The sequence below is a fragment of the Lepisosteus oculatus genome, unplaced genomic scaffold (assembly GCF_040954835.1).
Source record: "Lepisosteus oculatus isolate fLepOcu1 unplaced genomic scaffold, fLepOcu1.hap2 HAP2_SCAFFOLD_79, whole genome shotgun sequence".
NCBI classification, from domain to species: domain Eukaryota; kingdom Metazoa; phylum Chordata; class Actinopteri; order Semionotiformes; family Lepisosteidae; genus Lepisosteus; species Lepisosteus oculatus.
This window is the reverse complement of record NW_027168352.1, coordinates 427,214-447,456: the sequence shown is the minus strand read 5'-3', so window position 1 is coordinate 447,456 and position 20,243 is coordinate 427,214. Positions and strand designations below refer to the sequence as shown.

The window sequence follows — 20,243 nt, the reverse complement described above, 5'->3', positions numbered from 1 at the left end:
GGCTCAGAAGTGCCAACACACTCAGCCCTTAACCCCAGTGTGCAGAAAGGGTCAAAACGTGTTTTTCAGCAGGGTGTGAAACGTGTTTTTCTTATGGGGCGCAGTAAGTACAGACGTTTAAAATGCTCCACTCATGCCGACGATGCAGCATGAAGAAGCGCAACCTAACGTTTGACAGACAAAAGCCAGGCCCCGCTACGAGCAATATGAAATCATACTGACAGCACACGGCGTTTCGCGCTGACACAAAAGTAATCTCGACAGACGCTGTTCTCTGCATAAAGCTGAAAGAGCTAAAGCTCGTTTCTTTCTACCATGATATCACCGTGACCAAATCTGTCTTTAAACACCTTGCTCAGTCTCTGACGAGACTGTCAAAAATTGCTTTCGCCGATTGTATTGCAAACCGGCGGAAGCGGGGTATTGGGCAAAGTTTTCAACTAGCAATAATCGCGCCTCGGCTAAACCTCACAGGCTACGATACTGCCACTGCGCAAAGTTGACGGTTGCTAGGCAACCGCGGGGATCCTATGGAAATCGTTATCGATCGTCTCATGGCATGTCGTTGCTATAACGCTTCATATTTGTCGTCTTCTTCTTCTTCTAGCTTGAGGTTTTGAAGAATTTCATGACAGACAAGGGCTCCGTTGGGAACAAAGGGCGTTGTGAGAAAACCGTTGCTTATTTTCAGCAGCAGAAATACAACCCTTTAAATACAAGATGACAGAACAATGACGAAGGGCATGCCGGGAGGAACTCATGCACTACAGAGGAAAGGGGGCGAGCACGTACAGTTCACATTCAAGCCACAAGTACTCTTCTTGGATGTTGCACAAACAAATCCTAACGTCTTGAAAGCATTGCAGCATGTTTGTGTCCCACTTCCCGTGGCTTCGGGACGACTGACAAGAACGGACAAACACAATCTGTGGCGTTTAGCGTGACATAGTCTTGCAGGCATCGTGCTGTCTCACTGCAATACTATACCGCTGGAGGAAACAGTCCATCTGGCCATGAAACTCATTTGAACGTCTAGCTACAGCAACTAACAATATCATGATTTATTCAGGATGTGTGGAATCAGCACGTCCCGGAGACAGCTTCCGAAATCGTGAGCATTCTCTGGTGGTAGGGGCGTTCAAGATGGCGCTCAGGTGGGAGGTAAAGTTTAGTGGTTGGGGAGTTTTTTTGAGTTTTTCATGACCTGAATGTTAATTTTTGCTTTTTTTGACTACAGAAAAATAAGGACTTAACACTAGTTGTTTAAACTTCAGTTATAATTGAAAGAAAAAAAAACGATTATTTTTTAGGTTTAAAAAGTCCGATATGAGTAACACTGGGAAAAGAAAAGAGAGTGCTGGGTCTTCGAAGGAGAACTCTAAGATACCTCAATCGTATATTGGTGCCGCGCGCCCGGCCGACGTGTTGGACCGGTGCGCTTTACGTGCTGAAATAAACATGCGACAGCCCCGAAATGTTTCCAGAGTGCTGTGCACTGAAGACTTGCCTGGTGCTCCTCCGTGCAGATTGTTTGTCCTCCTCCAGTGCGGGACGAGCCAACACAAGGGAGCGCATTCGCCAACATCCAGGCACGCAATGCGATTTGGAAAGCAGCTCCTTTCCAAAGAGTTGCACACGAACGATCCTTCAGTCCCGCTCGGGGGGCACGGAGCCCCCGCCACACACAGCTTCAAGTAGCGAGTCAAGCACCAAGGCTTTCGGTTATGGCCCCACCACCCTGAACACGTCTGATCTCGGAAGCTAAGCAGGGTTGGGCCTGGTTAGTACTTGGATGGGAGACCCCCTGGGAATACCAGGTGCTGTAAGCGTTTGTTCTCCCGGCCACAGCACAAATCGCGCAGCCTAGGACACCTCCTCGCCCCGCACGCCACCGCCTCCTGCTGGGCCCACTCTTTCACACACTCACACGCCACACTAACACTCAAAAGTGTGGGCAAAACGAGAAAACGAGCGCGCCGTTTCCTAAACATCTGCAGTCGCCGTTGCGCATTCGCAGCATGTCCCGGGATGCAATTCGGCCTCATTTGCATAACTCCAGACCAGCAGATCACCACGCAAGCTCGCGACGTGCGCCTGCCACACACCGAACAAACCTTTTCAGCAATTTCCAAAAAACGGGCCTGCTCGCCTGCCCACAAGGCTCCGTCTCTTACCTGCTCTCCAGAGCCTGCTACCTTCTGTGCTTTTCTCTCGGCACCGCTGCAGTGCACACAACTCCTGCAGCGGGAGGGGGGGAGAAAGTTCCCGCGCTCCGCCGCAGGGAAGGCTCGCTCCGTGTGCACACGTCCTTTCGATGCCAGTCCAACAAGTGCTCCGCATTAGCTGCGTCGGGGCTCCGGCGTGTCGCACCTCACCTCACCTCGCACTGCCCCCTCCTTGAATGTCTGCCGCTGGGCATGCCCCGCTCTCCTCCGCCTTATCTTATCGCGTGTGAGCACCGACAATGGCCACAATGCCGGGGAATGGCACCTGTAACGTGCTGAAATAAACACGCGAAAGCCCCGAAATGTTTCCAGAGTGCTGTGCACTGGAGGTTTTTGTCTTGTGAAGACTTGCCTGGTGCTCCTCCGTGCAGATTGTTTGTCCTCCTCCAGTGCGGGACGAGCCAACACAAGGGAGCGCATTCGCCAACATCCAGGCACGCAATGCGATTTGGAAAGCAGCTCCTTTCCAAAGAGTTGCACACGAACGATCCTTCAGTCCCGCTCGGGGGGCACGGAGCCCCCGCCACACACAGCTTCAAGTAGCGAGTCAAGCACCAAGGCTTTTGCTTATGGCCACACCACCCTGAACACGCCCGATCTCGTCTGATCTCAGAAGCTAAGCAGGGTTGGGCCTGGTTAGTACTTGGATGGGAGACCGCCTGGGAATACCAGGTGCTGTAAGCTTTTGCTCTCCCGGCCAGCAGGGGTCGCCGTTGGTGCCGTAGGCTTTGGGAGGAAAACCTGCAGGATGGAAAGGTGATCTTTAGCCTCATCTCTAGAGATGTTTTGTTGCTGTGGCATGTGTGTGACCCATATTCAAAAGAAAAAAACCCGTCTGTAAAACAAATATCGAAGCTGCCTCTAAATCTGCAAATGAAGATGAGTCGATAAACCACTCGTTTTTCGTATAACTAGACATATATTCATTTGTTACCGATTTCATTCATTGAGCACGGATACAATAGAGGTACAGCCATTCACTGTTTGACATGTCTGCACTGGTACAGAACCGAGCAATCAGAAAACGGGTGAAACTGTCTTTAGACTCAGCATACAGTACCGAGGCCCCCCATGACCAAATAAAGGCTAACCTCGATAATCAGCCTAAAGAACGCAGACTACAGCAAAACGACTGACTTTGAAAAGGGAATGAACGTCCGGAAGGAGTAGTGGAACTAGCTTGAGATGCTTCTCCGGACCCCTAACTAAAAGCCAGCGAGAACCAGCAGCGGCGTCCACTCCTTTCGAAACGGGATCCTTCTGCAGCCACGCAGCTCGTGGTGTCCTAACCCTCCCGTATCTGATTTTGGACCAAGCACATCAGGGGAGAGCGCGAACGCAGTCCCCCACTACCAGAAATGATGCAGTCGAGATTCCCACATTTGGGGATTTCGCAGGGGTCAGCACAGCCGGAGTGCAATGGCCGAGCCTCGCCCTGGGTGAACCTCCTTCTTGATCAAGGTATCTCCCCTGCCAGGTAAGTATGAGTTGTACAGGCCCCTGCAAGCGGCCCGCACCCACAGCACAAATCGCGCAGCCTAGGCCACCTCCTCGCCCCGCACGCCACCGCCTCCTGCTGGGCCCACTCTTTCACACACTCACACGCCACACTAACACTCAAAAGTGTGGGCAAAACGAGAAACGAGCGCGCCGTTTCCTACACATCTGCAGTCGCCGTTGCGCATTCGCAGCATGTCCCGGGATGCAATTCGGCCTCATTTGCATAACTCCAGACCAGCAGATCGCCACGCAAGCTCGCGACGTGCGCCTGCCACACACCGAACAAACCTTTTCAGCAATTTCCAAAAAACAGGCCTGCTCGCCTGCCCACAAGGCTCCGTCTCTTACCTGCTCTCCAGAGCCTGCTACCTTCTGTGCTTTTCTCTCGGCACCGCTGCAGTGCACACAACTCCTGCAGCGGGAGGGGGGGAGAAAGTTCCCGCGCTCCGCCGCAGGGAAGGCTCGCTCCGTGCGCACACGTCCTTTCGATGCCAGTCCAACAAGTGCTCCGCATTAGCTGCGTCGGGGCTCCGGCGTGTCGCACCTCACCTCACCTCGCACTGCCCCCTCCTTGAATGTCTGCCGCTGGGCATGCCCCGCTCTCCTCCGCCTTATCTTATCGCGTGTGAGCACCGACAATGGCCACAATGCCGGGGAATGGCACCTGTAAAGTGTTAATTGGGGCACAGGAACAGCCCGTCTCGTCTCGGGGGGGGCCGGCTTCAGAGACAATACAGCAAACACAGCGGGGCGGGGGAAGAAGACGACACCACACATGCGGGTACATTCAGCCCCGGCGGGAACGAGACATTTGTCGGTCTTTTCAAGTGCCGAGAGCCGAGCAATCCTTCACTTGTATCGTTTCTCCCCGGTGGCTAGATCTGGCCCTGCGACTCTCGACTGGGCTCACCCCCGGGGCAGCCCAGCAGGTGTGAGCCTGGCCGGCACCCGGATGGGAGATTCCCCCCCGGAAAAGCTCCGGTTGCTGCTGCTCCTGCAAGAGGTGTGACTGGGACCAGTAGGGAGCGCTCACCCTGCGGGCTGTGTGGCTCTCTTACGCCCCAGCCTCCTGATGGCGACACTCTGCTGCACAAACAGGCGCCGTCCTTCGGGGGAGGCGTCAAACCGAGGTTCTGACCCTCCTTGGCCATTAGGAAACCCCAGGGCGTCTCTCAAAAAGAGACGCCGGGGGTGTCCCTCTGGTGTAAGTGCTCCCCTTTACCCATCAGTCGGGGTCTCCTCCTAATCCCCGTCTCACCTGTAACAATCAATGACAAGGCCCCCCTGTCCGTGAGATTTAGTACTCGCGCAAGAGACCGGGGGCAGAGCGCAAACGCGGTCCCCCGCCCCCCACAAAGTGCGCGGTCCGGATTCCCTCTCGGGGCCCTGCAACACAGCGGAAGGGCAGCGAGAAGGAGCCTCTTGCTCTGACGCCGCAAGGCCACAAGAGGGCGGAGGCGCTGCGCGCCCGGCCGACGTGTTGGACCGGTGCGCTTTACGTGCTGAAATAAACACGCGAAAGCCCCGAAATGTTTCCAGAGTGCTGTGCACTGGAGGTTTTTGTCTTGTGAAGACTTGCCTGGTCCTCCTCCAGTGCGGGACGAGCCAACACAAGGGAGCGCATTCGCCAACATCCAGGCACGCAATGCGATTTGGAAAGCAGCTCCTTTCCAAAGAGTTGCACACGAACGATCCTTCAGTCCCGCTCGGGGGGCACGGAGCCCCCGCCACACACAGCTTCAAGTAGCGAGTCAAGCACCAAGGCTTTCGCTTATGGCCACACCACCCTGAACACGTCTGATCTCGGAAGCTAAGCAGGGTTGGGTCTCGGTCTCCGCCTGTCTGATTGGCGCTCTTTTCTTTGGGGGGCAGGAAGTGTCCGGCTGCAGGGGATCTTGGGACCTCGCTTTGCATAGCGGCTTCCCAGAGTGCGTCGTTTCCGGCACAGTATGGCCAGGTGTTTTCCGAGTTATCGCACGGATTGGGCACGCTCGCAAACCGAGAGCCGCAGGCGATGAGCCCGGAGCTGAACGGGCCCCACTGGCTCATTTGTAAGGCCAGGTGCATTGCCAACCACGACCGGCAGGGCAGAGGCCTTGAAGGCGGCCTGGGCTCCTACAGCTGTTCAGCTATGTACTCTGGTTTCTCTTCATCTCATACAAATCTTTCGCCTTTTACTAAAAATTTCCGTGGAGAGGAGCATGAATGAGTTCCATGCAATTTTTATGCTTATCTGACTTCTAGTGGGGCGTAGCTGGGCTAGTCAAAGAGAGAAAACACAAATATGAAGCATTTCAGCAATGACATGCCATGAGACGATTGATAACGATTTCCCTAGGATCCCCGTGGTTGCCTGGCAACCGTTAGCTTTGCGCAGTGGCAGTATCGTAGCCTGTGAGGTTTAGTCGAGGCGCGATTATTGCTAGTTGAAAACTTTTCCCAAAACCCCGCTTCCGCCTGTTTGCAATGCAATCGGCGAAAGCAATTTTTGACAGTCTCGTCAGAGAATGAGGAAGGTGTTTAAAGACAGATTTTGTCATGGTAACATCATGGTAGAAAGAAACGAGCTTGTTACGTCTCAACAGAACCGCTCTTTAGCTCTTTCAGCGTTATGCAGAGAACAGCGTCTGTCGAGATCACTTTTGAGTCAGCGCGAAACGCCGTGTGCTGTCAGTTTGATTTCATATTGCTCGTAGCGGCGCCCGGCTTTTGTCTGTCAAACTTTAGGTTGCGCTTCTTCATGCTGCATCGTCGGCATGAGTGGAGCTTTTTAAACGTCTGTACTTAATGCGCCCCATAAGAAATGGTTTGTCCCCGTTCAAAAGAGATTGTGCGATGTCCTGCAGCATTCGCAAAGCAAACCTTTGACAGTTTGAAAAGATGAATTTATTCTGCTTTCTGTGCGTGCAGTAGTTACAAAGTTGAACGTCTTTACACGATCTGCTGCAGTTTTCAGTGGGCGGGCTTTGTCAAATGGCTTGGAAAAACGCACTGTGTTTCGGCTCGGGAAACATCATGAGCAGTGTCCTGCATGTTTTCTGTGTATAGCTGTTGTGGGCATTTCTCTGTTGTTGATTCTTTTTTTGTGTGTAACAAAGTGGCATTTTCATGTCCGGACGGGGAGACTTTATCATTCCGACATGAAGCCACCCTTAAGTCCTCTGAGGTGTGTCTGTCTGCAAGGCTTGTATTTTGGAAATGTTTTTTTGAAACGGAGAACGACTTTGAAAGGCTTCCGCCGGCGCCTCGCGATCCAGGTAAGATTGTAGCAAGAACGCAGCGGGGGCGGGGTTTGCTGTAGTCGTGGCCGAGTGGCTAAGGCGATGGACTATAAATCCATTGGGGTCTCCCCGCGCAGGTTCGAATCCTGCCGACTACGTTGTCTGCCTTCAGTCGGTGTGTTCCGGCGCAAGCAAAGAAGCGCGCCTCTTTGCTGTTCCTGGTGGTTTTAAAACGCCCAATCGCTTGTACCCGCTGCCTTGGAAATAAATTATTCAGCGTCCGCGAATGGCATTTTGCAGCTGGAAGCAGATGTCGACGCTTTTTGCACAGAGCACCAAAAAAGCGTCTTTTTTGAAGGTACAGGCACTGAGCATTGGTGGTTCATTGTTAGAACTCTCGCCTGCCATGCAGGAGGCTTGGTTTCGATTCCTGGCCAATGCAGTGGCTTTTGCAGCGAACGGCTCCATCACTTGCATCCCAACTTTTGCAACTCGCAACTGAAAACCCACTGAAGCTAAGCAGGTGTGAGCCAGGTCAGTACCTGGATAAGGGTGAGCTACAGGGAAAAACAAAGCTTCCAGCTGGAAGCGGTGTTAATGGGGCCAGCGGGGAGGCGCTCACTCTGAGGTCTGTGCGGGTCCCAATCTCCCAATATAGTGACGGAGAAGCTGTGTTGTAAAAGGGCGCTGTCTTTTGGATGAGATGTAAAACCGAGGTCATAGTGGTCTGTGGTCATTAAAAATAACCACCAAAACCTTTGACAAAAGCTCTTGGTAATTGATGGTCTTCAATAATGCTTCTCCTTTAGGTACATTTTAAATCAGCTGAAAAATGCTGTGAAATGGGGGGGCACTTCAGGCCAGTGTAGGATATGGGTTACAAGAACCATGAAACTGCACGGGAAAGCCCGTACACTGAATTACACGGCTTTCTATTCAAAGGAGGACAAAAGAAATTCCCTGAGTTTGATTTTTTGCAGCACAGAGAGGAGCACTGTCGTGAGGCCGGTTAGCTCAGTTGGTTAGAGCGTGGTGCTAATAGCGCCAAGGTTGCGGGTTTGATCCCCTTACGGGCTGGGTCCTTTTCTCCTCTCTTACCAAAGCTGTTAGGTTCCTTTCCGTGGTGAGATGGGTTGTCATGCAACTCTGCCACACAGTGCCGACAGACAAGAGTGTTGCGGGAGAAGAGAAAAGTTTTTGAAGATTTAAGAGTGTCTTAGGTGGAGCCAAAATCAAGTGTCACAAATGCAAGTGGGAGGATTTCCAATGTTTAATATGGTAAAAATAAGCGGAAGTTATCTGCCGGTCCGGCACAGTCTGCCATGCTTTTGTCATATACTGTAAAGTGGTGTCGAACTGGGTGTCGAACTGGAGCCTCACCATTTGCATATGTGAGGATCCAGTTATACATCGATTGTCACATTAAATGACAAAAATGAAGAGAGTTAAAGCAGCTGGAGAGGTTTTCTTACAACTTTTGAGCTGACACAGTTTTGGAAAATGTTTCCTTCACGCTGCACTGTACCACATAGGCAGCCAAGAGTCCCCAAAACAAAACAGAATTGACAGTCATATAATGTCCATTAACCCTGGTTTTAAATGCAGCATCATGTCTGCCATCATAAGAATATGAGTCCAATATTTTTGTATATAGTCAGAATGACTTCTAACCCTACCTGTGGTGTCTTTAATCCCTATTGCTCAATGCATGGTGTATGTACTGCATTCATGTGTCTTGAGAATGAGGAATGGGCCCCTGAGACAGTCATTTGCCTGTTTCACAAATGATCGTATTTTACTAGAGATTATGTTTGGGATTCAGATGTGCATTCGGACAGCAATCCCTTTCAAGAAATGATACGTTCTGGATGAGGTCAAGGGTGCTGGAACACTGTATTTAGGATGTGTTTGCAGTTATTGTGTGTCTCCTGCTTCAACGCAGTGATATATAGATGTGCTCCTGTAATTTATTGGTACAAGCCCAGGGCAGTAAGCAGTCTGAGGATTTATTTCCAGACGGCATAGAACAGTGAAGCAGTGAAGTAGTGCAACACACTGGATCATTATTTGAATCTATTCTACTTAAATTATTACATTTTACACAACTTGAGTTCATTTTAAAAATTAAAAGGTAATGAAAGGAATGCATATTCATGAGGAAGATTATACAGATATGCATGTGATAATCTTCCTTTTATCATGTAGTGCGTCATTTGGACACTTTGTGGGCTTGAAATACAAAGAAAATCATGTTCTATGGTACAAGATAAATACAAAACTTAAGATTTTATTTTAATTAGATTTGTTTATAAAGCATAAGCAATCATTTAATACATTAATATATGTGAAAATGACATTTTAGCATCATATTACATACAGGTCTCTAGCTTCAACACAGTGATATATATATATGCTCAGTGATTTATTGGTACATGCCCAGGTCAATAATCAGAATGAGGATTTATTTCCAGACGGCCTACAGGTAGTGTTGTGAAATACTTCAACAAACTGGATCGCAGATTTAGACCCCCTGCACTCTTACTCCTTAAAAACCAAAGAAATGAAGATATGTAGCAATCACATTGCAACAGGGCTGACAGTGACTTAATGCTTATACTAGTGGACTTCTGGTACCTTTAGGGTACGGTGTTCCCTGAAGGGCTCTCAAACCCCGCATTTCAGATGCCTAGCTGTTTCGCTGATGTGTTGCACCTCAGAATCACTTTTAAACCTTACCTCTGGTATCTTTAATCCCTATTGCTCAACGCATGGTGAAAGTATTGCATAAATGTGTCTGAAAATGAGCAATGGGCACCTGAGAGACTCATTTGCCTGTTTCACAAATGATCATATTTGACTAGAGATTCTGTTTGGGATTCAGTTGTGCATTCTGACAGCAATCCCTTTCAAAAAACGATACATTCTGGATGAGGTCAAGGTGCAGGAACACTGTATTTAGGATGTGTTTGCACTTATTCTGTGTCTCTAGCTTCAACACAGCAATATATGTATATGCTCACTGATTTTTTGGTACATGCCCAGGGCAATAATCATTATGAGGAATTATTTCCAGATGTGCTAGGGGTAGTGTTGTGAAATACTTCAACACACTGGATCGCAGGTTTAAACCGCCTGCACTCTTACTCCTTAAATACCAACAAATGCAGATGTGTAGCAATCATATTGTAGCAGACACTCATTTGCCTGTTTCACAAATGATCATATTTTACTAGAGATTCTGTTTGGGATCCGGATGTGCATTCTGACCGCAATCTCCTTATCGCGGCTTTGCCCTTCTTGGCTCTTTGGACAATATCTCCATTTTGTGGTCGTTGTTGGTAATGTCTAGACAACATCTCCGTCTTGTGGTCGTTGTTGGTAATGTCTTCTTATGCCCTTTTTTATTTTAATTCTCTATTAGTTGATTCTAGAATCTCTACAATGGAGTTGAAAACATCAGTTTTATAGCAGACAATATGACATTATTTATAGTCCATTTAGAAACTTATTACCCTGTTTTTAACATAATAACAAATTAAAATTGATTAAAACTAAGTTTGGAACACCAGGGAACATAACAAATGATTTTTAGGAAAACCATGAGGTTCTCTGTGTCCGATGCCTGCAAGGGGAGAAAGCTAGAATCCTTTGATTTTTTCAAAATTTGAAAATAAACATCATATAACAACAGCTTTCATTCCTAGGAATGAAAAATAACCATTTTTGAAGACATAGTAGTTTCTAAAACACTACAATAAAGTTAAAAACATCAGTTTTATATTACATTATTTTTAGTGAAATTAGTCATTTTTTGCACTATTTTTAATAAAATATCTAATTAAAAGTGATTAAAATTAAGTTTGGAACAACAAGGAACACAAAAAAAAAGATTTTTAGGAAAACCATGAGGTCCTCTGTGCCCGATGCCTGCAAGGGGAGAAAGCTAGAATCCTAAAAAAAAGTTATCAACTCTAGAGCCTAAGAGGAAAACAAGACAAATGTATACCTCCAAATAATTTTATGTGCTTCAGAAGAGCCCAGGAAAGTTTTTTGCATACATGAAACCACGCCCGTTTGCACATAAGCAGACATGGTTGCACACACGACTGCATGAAAGCACACGTGCATGCGAAGTCATCCTGTTGAGCATTTGAAAAGCCGCACAACGCCACACTTGAAATAGCTCTTACATTAGTGGTAGACACAGGAATCGCCGCAGGAATCAAAATTGAACCTAGTTGCCACATCACATACATCCTGTTCAACGATAAAAAGGTAACATCTATCCTCGCTCCAGAGTAAATCTCACGTTGAGGGCATATTTTTTTCCACTTTACCATGAGTCGGGCTCGGCTGCACAGAGGCAAGAGCAGAGCAATGAGGTCACGGGGACAGGGGAGTCACACGCTGGCGGTTTGAACACGCGGAAGATCACTGCGGGATCCACAGTATGTGGACCCTCCGTGCGCCATCAGTCCACACTCCGGGCTCTGAATCCTACCATCCGAGTTAAGATCTCGGCGGAACCTGAGGCGCAGTTCCTTCTTAAAACGTAATCTGGTGAGGATTTCTAGAATCGTACTTGTATAGATGCAGCCTTTAATGTGTTGCTAGGTTAAAATTGATGACTTCTTGAACTTCAGTAGGCAGCTGCCCTCTTGATTTTGGATTTAATTTCTTTATTACAGGGGCGCTTTTATGAAGACAGAGTCATGTTCAGGTACTTTGCTTGATGGAGGAAGCTCATTACGGATTCTGTGATCTGCACACCTGGAGTCTGGAAGAAGGGACAATTTTATGATGCTTTGGAAGATAATGTTTTTTTTTTCTTTGAAATCGAAATGAATCAGAATATCAGTGCAAAAGACAAACTCTTGGTTTGGTTTAAAGAGATATGGTTTTAAAACAGACAAAATGTAGAAAACAGGTGTTTCTCACTTTTGGAAAAGAATGGACCGGGGGTATTTTACTAGTTGCAGTGCTGATCTCACTGGGTTACAGTCCTGCAGTGTCACACGAGGGCCAGTGGCGCAATGGATAAAGCGTCTGACTACGGATCAGGAGATTGCAGGTTCGACTCCTGTCTGGCTTGGCTGGTTTTTAAACGCATCGGGCTACTCCCCTTAGTAGTCTGTGCTACTTACTGCATTGTAATCGTACTCAGTAAGAGATTTCCTTCATGTAAATGAACTGCACCTGACAGCTTTAGAAAATCACCTGGGCTCAGTACGGTGCTGAGAGCTCAGCGTTGCTGTTGTTCTAATTAGCACGCACTGCATCGGCTATGAACCCGAACTTTTCAATTATTCCGATCAGTAAGTCAACACGTAGTCCACATGAAAGGTAGAAATATTCTCTTGTCTGTCTCTTGTTTGTATAGAACTGAATGTCCCTGACAATGTACTGTTAGTTTTAATTGAAGAACGGCATTTGTGTTCAAATATACCAGACAAGTTTACGTAACTGCTCATGCGACACTCAGTTGTAATTAGTCAAGAAATAAAGTCGAACAACAGCTGCGGGTTTGATTCTGAACGTATGAGATTGCAGCACCTTTTACTTTCATTGACAAATGATAAAGATTCGAAGAAAGATCCTTCAGACCAGCAAGCAAACCCACGGCTATTTCGGTTTTCTATCTAGGCAACGTTGGTGTCTGCTATAGCATACATGAAAGCGTGATGCAATTTCTGTGGCTACATTTGTTGCACGTCATGCACAGTAAGAGTGTTTCTAACACCAAATAAAAAGTCAACAATTAGCGATCACGCCTTCTCCTCAGTTAACCCACTGAAACCCTTGCTGTTAACAGTTCTTTACTGCGTGCTTTAAGAGCACCTACACATCGTGTCGGTTCTTACAGCTTTATTCGTAGGTTTTCAAAGGCATAAGTAGAGCACCAGAGGTGCGAACGCAAAAAGTGTGGTTATCTGAAGAATTGCTTTCCATGGCAGCGGGGCCAAGCGATTTAGCGTTTTTATTGTACCGGGAAAGGAGAAGCGGCACTTTGACTTTGCCGCTCAGGCACAAGGCGACGTGCGGCAGACGCTGGAGTCGGCAAATTCCGAACCGGCGCAGAGAGTCCCCAACCCATTTCGAGTCCATCGCCTTAACCACTCGGCCACGACAAAAGCGAGCTCATTGCCGCCGCATTCCTCCTATAATCTAACACGGAGTGCGAGGTGGCTGCGGAAACCTTTTTAAAGTCACTCTCCGTTAAAAAAAAAATACCTTTCACAAGATTCGTGCCGGCAGACAGACACGCCTCAGAGGGTTTAAGGCTGGCTTCACGTTCAAATGATAAAGTCCCCCAGTCCGGATGTCAAAATGCAACTTTGGCAGACAGAAAAAACATCAACAAACCACAAATGTGGACAAGGATTTTACAAGCTGCACCACACTGCACTTTCAAAAGCATTCGTGCAGACATGAATTCCTGTTAGACGCAGGAATTGCCTTTGATTTGCGCGCTTACGAACGCCATGGAAAACGAAACAAAACAAAAGCCCTCAGCTCCTGCAATTGATTATAATGCCATTACGTGTCGAAGCAGTAATTTACGTCATTCTACCACCGCAACACGGGGAATAGAGGGAAATGAGCACACGCTACGAATCCTCTCAATCACTCCCTAGCGTCGTAAGGCGCATTGAAGGGTGCACCCCCATCATTAATCGTTGCGCCTCTGTGAAAGGAAAGCTCTTGAGCAGTCTTTGAAACAGCTCGGATCAAACACTTGATTGCTTCCATGTGCATCTGGAGCCCATTTCTTATTTTCACTTCACGCCGCCCAAAGCATTTCTAAAACAGGAGATTCGCATTTGGGAATGCGCCCTGCCCTACAAATAAAACAGGTCTACAGGTCTGAAACCTGCTCCACGGAAAACAGTTCTGTTGCGCTTTTGATCAAAGGGAGATTCGCTGTTCTTACTTTTTGATGACATAACACCCAAAGGGGCTTCTTTGGAGCTGGATTCCAACCGGCATCCTAAAGTTTCTTGGCGGTATCTTTTACAGTCCTCTGTTCGGTCGACAAGGGACAGAAGGGGGCAGCTTTCCTCACACATACAGTGCAATGTACTGTAGTGTTCCCGTTCATTGAATTTGCAGTTCTGCATCAGACCTCTAACTCGTTTCCTTAGCTTGGATTTAAGCCACGAAGCAGGCTTCTACTGTATAAACGTCTATAGGAATCACAAACTATTTGAGAGGCCATCATCCCAGGGGGAACTGACAAAGTCTATCCCTAAACACCTAGCGCAGTCTCTCGAGAGACTGTCAAAAATCGCTTTCTCCTTTTGCGTTGCAAGTAAGTGAAAACGCAGTCTCAACCCAGAGCCACTTGGCAGCAGCGGCACGTAAATACTGTTACTGTTACTGCTCGATACCGACGTTAACCTACTATACCATGTTCAGCCACCGCTAGAAAATGTACGGCTCTAGTACCGGAGCAAACGGCAGGAAGGCCAACGTCGAACGGGCACACGTGTCAGACATGGAGAGCAACGAGGATGGGATTAGAACCCATGCGTTCTTTCCACCGTGGGGCCCGTTCAGCTCCGGGCTCATCGCCTGTGGCTCTTGGCTTGCGGGCGTGCCCAATCCGTGCGATAACTCGGAAAACACCCGGCCACACTGTGCCGGAAACGACGCACTCTGGGAAGCCGCTATGCAAAGCGAGGTCCGAAGATCCCCTGCGGCCGGACACTTCCCGCCCCCCAAAGAAGAGAGCGCCAATCAGACGGGCGGAGACCGAGGACTCGCAGAGCAGACGGCCACAGTCGCCATAACAAGAGCGATTGTAAGCGTTGTTGTTTTCTCTCTTTGACCAGCCCAGCTGCGCCCCACCCGAAGGCAGGGAAGCACAAAAATTGCATGGAGCTCATTCATGCTCCTCTCCACGGAAATCTTTAGTAAAAAGCGAAAGATTTGTACGAAATGAAGAGAAACCAAAGTGCGTGGCTGCACAGCTGCAGGAGCCCAGGCCGCCTTCAAAGCCTCTGCCCTGACGGTCGTGGTTGGCAATGCACCTGGCCTTACAAACGAGCCAGTGGGGCCCGTTCAGCTCCGGGCTCATCGCCTGTGGCTCTCGGCTTGCGGGCGTGCCCAATCCGTGCGGGCGTGCCCAATCCGGAAGCCTATTTCAAAGTCGTTCTCTGTTTCAAAAAAACATTTCCAAAATACAAGCCTTGCAGACAGACACGCCTCAGAGGACTTAAGGGTGGCTTCATGTCAGAATGATAAAGTCTCCCCGTCCGGACATGAAAATGCCACTTTGTTACACACAAAAAAAGAATCACCAACAGAGAAATGCCCACAAGCATTTGAAAAGCCACACCACGTCGCACTTGAAATAGCTGTTACATGGTAGACGCAGGAATCGCCTTTTTATTTACGCTCTTACCAACGCGATGGAAAGCAAAACAAAGCAAAGCAGAGCAGAGCAAAACAAAACGAACAAACGAAAACCCTCATGTCCCGCACTCGCATATAACGTCGTTACGTGCCCAAGCGGTATTGTACCTCATCCTAGCACCGCACCCCAGGGCGTACGGTATATGGAAACGAGCACACGCCACGAATCGTCTCGAATCACTCCCTACAGCTGTAAGGCGCCTTGAAGCGTGCACCCCCAACTTTCTTCTTTGCCCATCTGTGAAAGGTAAACTCTTGAGCAAACTCTGAACCAGCTCTAAGCAAACTAACCCGATTAGACGTTACTTTGACTCATCTTTTTACGCTCAGTGCTGGATTGCTCAAACTCCAGCTAGGGTTAGGGTTAGCATTCCCACGCTACTTAGACACTTTGTTTACGCTCAGTGCTGGATTATGGGAATTTCAGGACGAGTGGGTATTTTCTCCTATCTGTCAATTCTGTTTTGTTTTGGAGACTCTTGGCTGCCTATGTTGTACAGTGCAGCGTGAAGGAAACATTTTCCAAAACTGTGTCAGCTCAAAAGTTGTAAGAAAACCTCTCCAGCTACTTTAACTCTCTTCATTTTCGTCATTTAATGTGACACTCGATGTATAACTGTATAACATCAGTTATTCTGTGCGATTGATTCTCATTTCATTCTAAACTCGCCCGCCCAGGGACGCCATTAAATGTAGAGGTTTATGGGTTTACTGAGACAATTATTAATTGTAGCAATAAACACGAGGTTTTTCGTTGGGGCTTTTAGAAAATCAATCGTCAGAACAACTAACAACGCACACACATATGCAAATGGTGAGGCTCCAGTTCGACACCCAGTTCGACACCACTTTACAGTATCTGACAAAAGGATGGCAGACTGTGCCGGACCGGCAGATAACTTCCGCTTATTTTTACCATATTAAACATTGGAAATCCAACCACTTGCATTTGTGACACTTGATTTTGGCTCCACCTAAGACACTCTTAAATCTTCAAACACTTTTCTCTTCTCCCGCAACACTCTTGTCTGTCGGCACTATGTGGCAGCGTTGCATGACAACCCCTCTCACCACGGAAAGGAACCTAACAGCTTTGGTACGAGAGGAGAAAATGACCTGGCCCGTACAGGGATCGAACCCGCAACTTTGGCGTTATTAGCACCACGCTCTAACCAACTGAGCTAACCGGCCTTACACCAGCAATCCTCTCTGTGCTGCAAAAAATCGAACTCAGGGAATTTCTTTTGTCCTCCTTTGAATAGAAAGCCGTGTAATTCAGTGTATGGGCTTTCTCGTGCAGTTTCATGGTTCTTGTAACCCAAATCCTACACTGGCCTGAAGTGCCCCCCCATTTCACAGCATTTTTCAGCTGATTTAAAATTTACCTAAAGGAGAAGCATTTTTGAAGACCATCAATTACCAAGAGCTTTTGTCAAAGGTTTTGGTGGTCATTTTTAATGACCACAGAGCGCTGTGACCTCGGTTTTACATCTCATCCAAAAGACAGCGCCCTCTTACAACACAGCATCTCCGTCACTATACTGGGGCATTGGGACCCGCAAAGACCTCAGGGTGAGCACCCCACCGCCGGCACCATTAACACCGCTTCCAGCTGGAAACTTTGTTTTTCCCTGTAGCTCACCCTCATCCGGGTACTGACCTGGCTCACACCTGCTTAGCTTCAGTGGGTTTTCAGTTGCGAGTTGCAAGGGGATGCAAGTGATGGAGCCGCTCGCTGCAAAAGCCACTGCATTGGCTGGGAATCGAACCCAAGCCTCCCGCGTGGCAGGCGAGAATTCTACCACTGAACCACCAATGCTCAGTGCCTGTACCGTCAAAAAAGACGCTTTTTTGGTGCTCTGTGCAAAACGCGTCGACATCTGCTTCCAGCTGCAAAATGCCATTTGCAGACGCTGAAGAATTTGTTTCCAAGGCAGCAGGGCCAAGCAATTTAGCGTATTTATAGTACCAGGAAAGGAGAAGCGGCACTTTGCTTTTGCCACGCAGGCACAAGGACATGTGTGGCAGACGCCGGAATCGGCAGGATTCGAACCTGCGCAAGGAGCTCTCAACGGATTTCAAGTCCATCGCCTCAACCACTCGGCCACGACTACAGCGAGCTCACCCCCGCCGCATTCCTCCTATAATCTAACACGGAGTGTGAGGTGGCTGCGGAAACGTTTTCAAAGTCACTCTCCATTAAAAAAAAATAAATACCTTTGACAAAATACGTGCCGGCACACAGACACGCCTCAGAGGGTTTAAGGCTGGCTTCACGTTCAAATGATAAAGTATCCCCGTCTGGATGTCAAAATGCAACTTTGGCAGACAGAAAAAACATAAACAAACCACAAATGTGGACAAGGATTTTACAAGCTGCACCACAATGCACTTTCCAAAGCATTTACATTCCTGTTAGACGCAGGAATTGCCTTTGATTTGCGCGCTTACAAACGCCATGGAAAACGAAACAAAACTAAAGCCCTCAGCTCCTGCACTTGATTATAATGCCGTTACGAGTCGAATCAGGAATTTATGTCATCCTACCACTGCAACACGGGGAATAGAGGGAAATGAGCACACGCTACGAATCGTCTCAATCACTCCCTAGAGTCGTAAGGCGCATTGAAGGGTCCCATGTAAGTTATGGGGCAGTAACATCACACTTTTCAAAACGTGTTTTTCAGCCCGAAATAAACACGTTTTTTCAGACAGCTGAATATACTTGTAACAGCAAGGCTCAGAAGAGCCAACACACTCAGCCCTTAACCCCAGTGTGCAGAAAGGGTCAAAACGTGTTTTTCAGCAGAAATAAACATGTTTCTGCAAGTTTGGTCAACCCCATGTAAGTTATGGGGCAGTAACATCACAGTTTTCAAAACGTGTTTTTCAGCCCGAAATAAACGCGTTTTTTCAGACAACTGAATCTACTTGTAACAGCAATGCTCAGAAGTGCCCACACACTCAACCCTTAACCCCAGTGTGCAGAAAGGGTCAAAACGTGTTTTTCAGCAGAAATAAACATGTTTCTGCAAGTTTGGTCAACCCCATGTAAGTTATCGGGCAGTGACATCACACTTTTCAAAACGTGTATTTCAGCCCGAAATAAACGCGTTTTTTCAGGCAACTGAATCTCCTTGTAACAGCAAGGCTCAGAAGAGCCCACACACTCAGCCCTTAACCCCAGTGTACAGAAAGTGTCAAAACGTGTTTTTCAGCAGAAATAAACATGTTTCTGCAAGTTTGGTCAACCCCATGTAAGTTATGGGGCAGTAACATCACACTTTTCAAAACGTGTTTTTCAGCCCGAAATAAACACGTTTTTTCAGACAGCTGAATCTACTTGTAACAGCAAGGCTCAGAAGTGCCAACACACTCAGCCCTTAACCCCAGTGTGCAGAAATTGTCAAAACGTGTTTTTCAGCAGAAATAAACATGTTTCTGCAAGTTTGGTCAACCCCATGTAAGTTATGGGGCAGTAACATCACACTTTTCAAAACGTGTTTTTCAACCCGAAATAAACACGTTTTTTCAGACAGCTGAATCTACTTGTAACAGCAAGGCTCAGAAGTGCCAACACACTCAGCCCTTAACCCCAGTGTGCAGAAAGGGTCAAAACGTGTTTTTCAGCAGAAATAAACATGTTTCTGCAAGTTTGGTCAACCCCATGTAAGTTATGGGGCAGTAACATCACACTTTTCAAAACGTGTTTTTCAGCCCGAAATAAACGCGTTTTTTCAGACAACTGAATCTACTTGTAACAGCAAGGCTCAGAAGTGCCCACACACTCAACCCTTAACCCCAGTGTGCAGAAAGGGTCAAAACGTGTTTTTCAGCAGAAATAAACATGTTTCTGCAAGTTTGGTCAACCCCATGTAAGTTATGGGGCAGTAACATCACAGTTTTCAAAACGTGTTTTTTCATTCTGAATTAAACACGTTTTTTCAGACAGCTGAATCTACTTGTAACAGCAAGGCTCAGAAGAGCCAACACACTCAGCCCTTAACCCCAGTGTGCAGAAAGGGTCAAAACGTGTTTTTCAGCAGAAATAAACATGTTTCTGTAAGTTTGGTCAACCCCATGTAAGTTATGGGGCAGTAACATCATACTTTTCAAAACGTGTTTTTCAGCCCGAAATAAACGCGTTTTTTCAGACAACTGAATATACTTGTAACAGCAAGGCTCAGAAGTGCCCACACACTCAGCCCTTAACCCCAGTGTGCAGAAAAGGTCAAAACGTGTTTTTCAGCAGAAATAAACATGTTTCTGCAAGTTTGGTCAACCCCATGTAAGTTATGGGGCAGTAACATCACACTTTTCAAAACGTGTTTTTCAGCCAGAAATAAACGCGTTTTTTCAGGCAACTGAATCTACTTGTAACAGCAAGGCTCAGAAGTGCCCACACACTCAACCCTTAACCCCAGTGTACAGAAAGTGTCAAAACGTGTTTTTCAGCAGAAATAAACATGTTTCTGCAAGTTTGGTCAACCCCATGTAAGTTATGGGGCAGTAACATCACACTTTTCAAAACGTGTTTTTCAGCCCGAAATAAACGCGTTTTTTCAGGCAACTGAATCTCCTTGTAACAGCAAGGCTCAAAAGAGCCCACACACTCAGCCCTTAACCCCAGTGTGCAGAAATTGTCAAAACGTGTTTTTCAGCAGAAATAAACATGTTTCTGCAAGTTTGGTCAACCCCATGTAAGTTATGGGGCAGTAACATCACACTTTTCAAAACGTGTTTTTCAACCCGAAATAAACACGTTTTTTCAGACAGCTGAATCTACTTGTAACAGCAAGGCTCAGAAGAGCCAACACACTCAGCCCTTAACCCCAGTGTGCAGAAAGGGTCAAAACGTGTTTTTCAGCAGAAATAAACATGT

The 20,243-nt window shown here is 47.4% G+C and overlaps 8 non-coding genes and 1 pseudogene across 8 annotated transcripts; 5 read left to right on the top strand and 4 right to left on the bottom strand.

Annotated features, from left to right (window-relative positions):
• Nucleotides 1-359: 359 nt before the first annotated feature.
• LOC138235403 (U4 spliceosomal RNA) lies at nt 360-501 on the bottom strand. Its single transcript, XR_011188125.1, has one exon. It is a non-coding gene; the product is annotated as a U4 spliceosomal RNA (small nuclear RNA).
• Nucleotides 502-1,720: 1,219 nt separating this feature from the next.
• Nucleotides 1,721-1,829, top strand: LOC138235389 (5S ribosomal RNA; annotated as a pseudogene).
• Nucleotides 1,830-2,790: 961 nt separating this feature from the next.
• Nucleotides 2,791-2,909, top strand: LOC138235408 (5S ribosomal RNA). The gene has a single exon (XR_011188130.1). It is a non-coding gene; the product is annotated as a 5S ribosomal RNA (ribosomal RNA).
• A 637-nt stretch (nt 2,910-3,546) lies between these two features.
• Nucleotides 3,547-3,710, bottom strand: LOC138235392 (U1 spliceosomal RNA). The gene has a single exon (XR_011188115.1). It is a non-coding gene; the product is annotated as a U1 spliceosomal RNA (small nuclear RNA).
• Nucleotides 3,711-5,858: 2,148 nt separating this feature from the next.
• On the top strand, nt 5,859-5,972 carry LOC138235423 (U5 spliceosomal RNA). Its single transcript, XR_011188145.1, has one exon. It is a non-coding gene; the product is annotated as a U5 spliceosomal RNA (small nuclear RNA).
• Nucleotides 5,973-6,090: 118 nt separating this feature from the next.
• On the top strand, nt 6,091-6,232 carry LOC138235407 (U4 spliceosomal RNA). The gene has a single exon (XR_011188129.1). It is a non-coding gene; the product is annotated as a U4 spliceosomal RNA (small nuclear RNA).
• A 790-nt stretch (nt 6,233-7,022) lies between these two features.
• trnay-aua (transfer RNA tyrosine (anticodon AUA)) lies at nt 7,023-7,104 on the top strand. The gene has a single exon. It is a non-coding gene; the product is annotated as a tRNA-Tyr (tRNA).
• Nucleotides 7,105-14,787: 7,683 nt separating this feature from the next.
• LOC138235418 (U5 spliceosomal RNA) lies at nt 14,788-14,904 on the bottom strand. The gene has a single exon (XR_011188140.1). It is a non-coding gene; the product is annotated as a U5 spliceosomal RNA (small nuclear RNA).
• A 2,205-nt stretch (nt 14,905-17,109) lies between these two features.
• On the bottom strand, nt 17,110-17,180 carry trnag-gcc (transfer RNA glycine (anticodon GCC)). Its single transcript has one exon. It is a non-coding gene; the product is annotated as a tRNA-Gly (tRNA).
• Between the last annotated feature and the right edge of the window lie 3,063 nt (nt 17,181-20,243).